General features: G+C 48.1%; 1 long non-coding RNA gene across 1 annotated transcript; it reads right to left on the bottom strand.

The window, feature by feature from the left end:
- Positions 1 to 261: 261 nt before the first annotated feature.
- Positions 262 to 2507, bottom strand: LOC131384340 (uncharacterized). The gene is made up of 2 exons (XR_009215085.1): positions 2352 to 2507; positions 262 to 836 (listed from the first exon to the last, which is right to left on the bottom strand). It is a non-coding gene; the product is annotated as an uncharacterized LOC131384340 (long non-coding RNA).
- Between the last annotated feature and the right edge of the window lie 3890 nt (positions 2508 to 6397).

Genomic DNA, 6397 nt, shown 5'->3' with positions numbered 1-6397 from the left:
TTTGAACCAGTTCTAACATATTCCTTGTTCTCAAATTAATTAAATAAAAATATTTGGCACAAGTCCATTTTCTACTTCTAGAGTCACAGTTACCTCTTTTAAAAAATTCTGTCTGTTACGCACACACACACACACACACACATGCATACACGCACACAGACACCATACACACGCACGTTTGTAAGCCCTGCCGGGCTCAGCCAACTCACCCTGAGAAAATGGTTAGCTCGGTGAGAAAGACTGCGATCTGCTGAAAGGCCAAACAATGCAACATGAATTTTATTAGGTAGTTTGCCTTTAAGATGGTCCTTCAAAGTATTGGAATCACCATTTTATAGTTATTCATCCCTCTAAGACACCATTGAGCAAGAATGCATAGGCAGCATTGCTGTTGGCTTTTTCTGTACATCTCTGGGAACTTGCCTCTGGGATTCTCAAACTGCCATACAAGGTAGAGCTGAGTAAGCTTTTCCGTCTTTTCACGGCTGGTTCAGCAACAAATGCTGTTGGCTGCTTTGAGTGCTTTGAGGTTCCTCACAGACTGTCTTGACTCTCTCTTTTTTTTTTCAGACAAAGTCTCACTGTATCACCCAGGCTGGAGTGTAGTGGCACAATCGTGGCTCATTGCAACCTCTGCCTCCCAGGTTCAAGTGATCCTCTCACCTTAGCCTCCCGAGTAGCTAATTTTTGTATTTTTTGTAGAGATGGGATTTCGCCATGTTGCCCAGGCTGGTCTCGAACTCCTGGGCTCAAGTGATCTCTGCCTGCCTTGGCCTCCCAAAGCTCTGGAATTACACACAGGAGCCACTGTGCCTGGTCTGTCTTGACTTTTTCATCTGTAGGGGGCCAGAGAGAGAGAGAGAGAGAGAGAGAGTTGGCCTCGGGAGCCCACAGGCCTGTGCCTCCCCTGCTGTGTTATGTCTTCCACTGTGTTCTAGTGGGCCAGGGTGCCAGAGCCACTGAGCCATCCTGAGGCCAGCAGCACCCCTGCCCAGCCACATGCACACCAAAGACACCCACCCCTCCCGGGTCAGGGCTGCTTCATTCTGTTTCTGGTCCTTGTTTTAAAACCATGAAGCAAAGGGTCCAGGTGCTTCCTGTGCCTTTTGCTTTGCAAATTTCCACTGACATAGGCTCTCTCCTTGACCATACTTTAGTTGGGCTCCCTGATCCCTCTTCTCAGTGAGGCCTCATCCTTGAGTCCTGCCTTCAACCTGCCTTGCCCAGTTGTTGCAATGATCCTGCTAAGTCAGTTTGGTGAGAATTCTACCACCCTCGATGCCTGATCATTCTTAAGGAATTTGATAACTGCTCAAATTCCTCATCCCCTACCTTTGGAATCTGATTGCCCTTGCCTGCCTTCAGCAAGAATCCTGTTAAGTCAGCAGAGCAACAATTCTCTTAGTACTTTTCCACCCACTGACCTCTCACTCTGCTCATCAGCTGTAAATCCCCAGCTCTCTTCCTTGCCTTTGGAGTTGAGCCCCATCTCTTTCCCCCATTTGATAGTCTTGACATCTATGGAAATCATCCTGAATCAAATCTTCCTTATATTTTACCAAGTGTGAGAATAATTTTTTAACACCAGTAGGGTCTGAGTTCAAAGAGTTGACTGCCTAGGCCATTTGGACCCCTATGGAAAGCCGACTTGAGCTGACTGGGGCCACATCCTGCTTTCTGAGACCCACCCAGACCAAATCACCATCATTTGGTCTTTCAAGGCATCCTGTGGTGTGTTGTTAAGGGAATCCTTCCAGTCTGCCCTCCTGGAAGAGAACCACCCATTCCCCTTCTGCCTGGAAAACCTCTCTATGTGTAGACCGTTGTTTCAATTGCTGGAACATCCTGGACTTAAAGATCAAGGGAGATTTTGACCTCCAGGCTGGTGATCTCGGGCTTGGCTGAATGCTAAGCAGCCAGACCTCATGCACCATCTTCCAGCCCAGACTCCACATGCCATCTTCTAACCCAGACCCATGTGCCGTCTTCCTACCCAGACCCCACACGCCATCTTCCTATTCAGACCCCACACGCCATCTTCCTATTCAGACCCCACGTGCCATCTTTCTATCCACTTCTCTGTGGGTAGAAGGGGTCTGATGACTTTGTAACCCACCTGACAGGACCCCTTCGGGAGGCATCTGATTCTTTAGAGGGAAGGAATTCTACATGCTTGGGACATTCCCCCCCACCGCCCTTAATTTGCTCAGCCTCACAGAATCCAAACAGAAGTTAACCCCCAAGATGTGCAACGACAAAAGGGGTGAGGAAATGGGCCTGAGCGGCTGAAACAACAAACCCTTTTCCTAAAGGGCAAAGAATGATTTCCTATGTTAGAAAGAATTTACAACCTTGGCTGCTTTCCTTTCTTATTTCTTTTTTCCAGCTTCCTCCTTCTCCCGCAATAAAGGAGACCCGTTTGTCCCAGAGCCCCTTCTTTTTGATGAGAGTCCGACTCTGGGAGAGGGATTGGGCTTCAAGGAACACATAAAAGTAAGTAGTAAAAAACAAAACACAACACACAACGCAATGCCACCCGCAGTCACCTCTGACGGGCAGGACCTTCTGGGGCTGGGTCCATCTGCATTGTGATGAGAGCAGTTTGTGAGTGATGTCAGCCTAATTAGGCAGGCTAATGTCTGGTTTCCTGGAGCGGGCTTTTGTGAAGTAATTGGCTGCCTTGGGGTCAAAATGCAGTAATTATAGGTCTTTAAAAAAAAAAAAAAAACTAAATGAGATAAACAGCCTTTGAATTCTTCAAGCAAGTAAGCCAATCACACCAAGAGACTTCTCTTTGTGCCCAGAGCTGCAATGGGTATTTTGACAGGTGATTTCAATACCATGTAGCTATTTATTTATTCTGGGTTTGGGACATAAACACAAACATCTTGGCCTACAATTCTACACGTTCACCAAATGCATGGGGATTGCATGGCAGAGGGTCTGCTTCCAGCACTGAAATTGGAGAATAAGATCAGCAGGTATTTTGAGCTAAAGCAGAAATTCCACCACAATTTTAAAGCTAACAGAAGAGAATTATCCATGTAAACCAGCTCCCTTTCTTCCAGTTGTTTGCTTATTTTCTTTGTAAAAATCAACAACAGGAGAGTCTGGAAGGCTATGGAAAGCTAATAAAGTTTGGAAACATCATTTTGATCTCAGGAGGCGTGGAGACTGGATCAAAGCTGAGCAGGATGTGAGCCTATTTTTACCAGTCCTGGCTGAGGTGAGAGTGGCTGACCCCACAGTTGTGAAGACCTGGAGATAGGAAGTGGAGAAATGTTTTATAGATGAAATAAGCCCTATTTCCGGGATTTCGTTGCCTTCTGGGGTCTCAGTCCCTCCCACTGCATCACAAGCTGGCTAACCCTGGAAACCCCACACTCAACCCCAAACTGTGTGTGCAGAGCCCAAGGCCCACTGCAGAGCTTCTACATCATAATCTGCATTTTAACACAATCCCCAGGGATTCCTATGCTTATTCACATAAACTACTTTGTGATGGGGTTTGTTCCCGATACCAGTGGCCCATTTTGAGCAAGTACATTGACAAGGCAGTAGTATGAGGGCAAAATGGAAGTACTAGGGTGACAGCCTACTCCATTTTGATCTTTTAGAAGAGTGATTTGCAGATAATCATAGCCCACTTTTCTTAATGGTGAAACTTCTGTTGGTTGTTTGTGGGAATTTGAGCACGTCCTCCTCTCCCTCACTGCTCCACCCAGGACACCTGACACCCAAGCGTGAAGGGTACAGGTTGGCTCTATCGCTGTCTCTGTAGATGTGGCAGTAGATGTAGCCTGACATTATAGATCAATCACCATGCATCAATTACCATCACTCCTCCCTAAACAAATTAAAAAAAATAGATATCTCTTAGCACTGACCATGCATATGGAAGTCTGGTAATTAACAGCTCGACTTGGGTCTGCATCTCAGCATTACCACAACCTTAATGATTTACCTACCATGCTAGGCCTCCCTTATTATCTAATTTAATCCCAATACACCACCATGTCTCTAAGAGGACAGGACCTACCCTAGCTTTCATGGGGCTTCCCATTTTATGGAGAAGACAGACAACAGAAAATTCATTGCAAGTCTGATGGGTTTTACAGAAGGTTGCAATGGGAACATATCCGAGGGGGGATCAAAGGCTTCCCAAATAAGTCATGTTTAAAGTTGCAACTGAGAACTCCCGGGACAGGGTTTTCGTGGTGAAGCTGGAGCCAGATCAAGGTGAGCTTTGGTGAGCCATGAGGATGACGTTGGCAATGGAAAGCTGTTAAACTAGGGGAGAGAGTAATCCAATCCAATGAGGAACAACAGCAGGGCTGTGGTTTAGAGAATGGATGGCTGAGAGGTGGCCAGGGAGGGTAGGGTGGGATGATGATGGCTTAGGCTGGAGTATGAGCCATGTGATGAAGAACTATTTAGATGTGGGATCAGTGTCACTTGATTTAGCTTGGGGAGTAAGGGAAAGAAAGACTTTGACTCCAAGGTGTGAAACATATGTAGTGGTCTTTAGTGTAGACTCATCAACTTAATGAAATGTAATCAAGTATTACCAGTTATGCTGTACAGAACCCTTTCTCCAAATTTTACCACCCCTATTGTGGGCTAGGCACTCTGCAAAATGGCTTATCTACCTCTTGTCGTTAATTTTCATTGACAACCCTTTGAGGCTAGTGCTGTTAGGATTCCCATTTCACAGGTGAGGAAGGCGAGGCTTAGGAGAGTGAGGAGGAGCTACGTTAAAGCTCAGGTCTATCTGAGCATGGTCCTCGCGTCTCTGTTTCCCAAACTTATCTGATGCCAAGACTCACCTGGGACACTTGGTAAGTGTCCACACTGCCCGGTCCCCTCAGGCACCTGCTGATGTGGTGAGTCAGAGCCCCAGAATCTGTGTTTCCATAGACCTTATCACCAAGCCACTTTGGGAAGCACCGACTTACACTGCCGGGACTTGGCCACAGAAGGGGCATTTGCCTTCATCTTACCCCTCACTCTGACTAGTTTTTATACACAGAACTTATGGCAACTTGAAATTTTTCTGTATTCTTTATTGATTTATGGTTTTTCAGCCCCTCTAGAATGTAAGCGCCAAGAGGGCTGCGATCAGACCAGCTCCTGGAACATGGCAGGACCAACACCCTCATCCATGTGCCTATTCTCTTCCTGGAGGTCCTCTGGAGACTTCCTGCTCCCATTCTTGCTCCTCCTTCACCCACTTTCTATTTCCTGCGTGAAATGTAAATCTCATCCCCCATAGTCCTTAGAGCTAGACCAGCTGGCTTGGCCCATGCCTGCCCGCCCCTGCTTCCCAACTTTGTCCCTCAGCTCCAGGCTGCCACACAGTCCTCCAGGGTGTCTTCCAGTCCCTCCAAGAGATCTTCAGCTCCCCAGGGCACCTTTCTTGGAGGGGCCAGTGCCGTTTGGTGGGGCGGCGAGGTTAAAGACCACTCTTTCTGGTGACCACCCCTTTGCCCACTATCTTTCCTGGGCCTCCCCTGAGCTCCTCAAGAGAGAACCACTTGCTTAGAAGAGGCTTGGGAAGGATGTGCACGGTGGCCATGCCGCAGACCTGGGGTGGAAGGTGCAAGAAGGCGTCTTGAGCAGGAGGTCAGGAGGGCCGCTGAGCCATTTCCGAGGGGAACGGCGGGCCTTGGCTGGTCAGGGAGAGGGGAGACTGCCGGGAGGTCCCCTGCATGAGAACTCCGCGGCAGCTCCCTGGGTGGGCCAGGCCGGCACAGCCTCGCTATGTTCTGTGCAGTTGAAAGAAAGCTGCGGGGCGGAGGGGGCCTGGCTGCTCGGGCCGTGGCCATGGGCTGCGCCACACATGGCTAAAGTACACAGACTATTAGCAATCAAGGAAGGACCTCCCTGCGAGGGAAAATGACACAGGGGTTACTTCACTGTAAACATCCCAAGAACAAGCACCGGTTCCTTTTAAGGGCTGTCTTTACTTCCTTTGAGAAGTTGCAAATGCACCCATGGCGGGCTTTGGCGCTCAGTCACACGTGGGGAGGAGGGACTCCTATACACACGGTCACTCCCAATGGGAGAAAGCCCCAAATGCCATGAGGATTTGCCAGGAGTCTGCACCCTGAAATGAATTCTGCTGATGCATAGAACCAATAGCGCTTGCAACAGAAAACAGGGCTGCCTGCCGAGAAACGCAACTCCTGACAGCCAGGTGCAAACATTCTTTTCAGTTGCGTCCTCCCAGCACCTTTGTTTTACAGGTTGCTTTTAAGAGAAGAAAATGTAGTATTTGCTCCTTGCTTGTGTAAGAACAAATTGAAATCACATGGGTCATCTATCAGGCTCTCATGAGAAAAGGAGGCACAGAGACTTATCAGGTGTTTGGAACCTCAAATCCTATCCACGAATGTGA

Source organism: Hylobates moloch, unplaced genomic scaffold (genome assembly GCF_009828535.3).
Source record: "Hylobates moloch isolate HMO894 unplaced genomic scaffold, HMol_V3 SCAFFOLD_10, whole genome shotgun sequence".
In the NCBI taxonomy this organism is placed as follows: Eukaryota; Metazoa; Chordata; class Mammalia; order Primates; family Hylobatidae; genus Hylobates; species Hylobates moloch.
The sequence above is the reverse complement of the archived record's forward strand: the minus strand, read 5'-3'. Positions and strand labels throughout refer to the sequence as shown.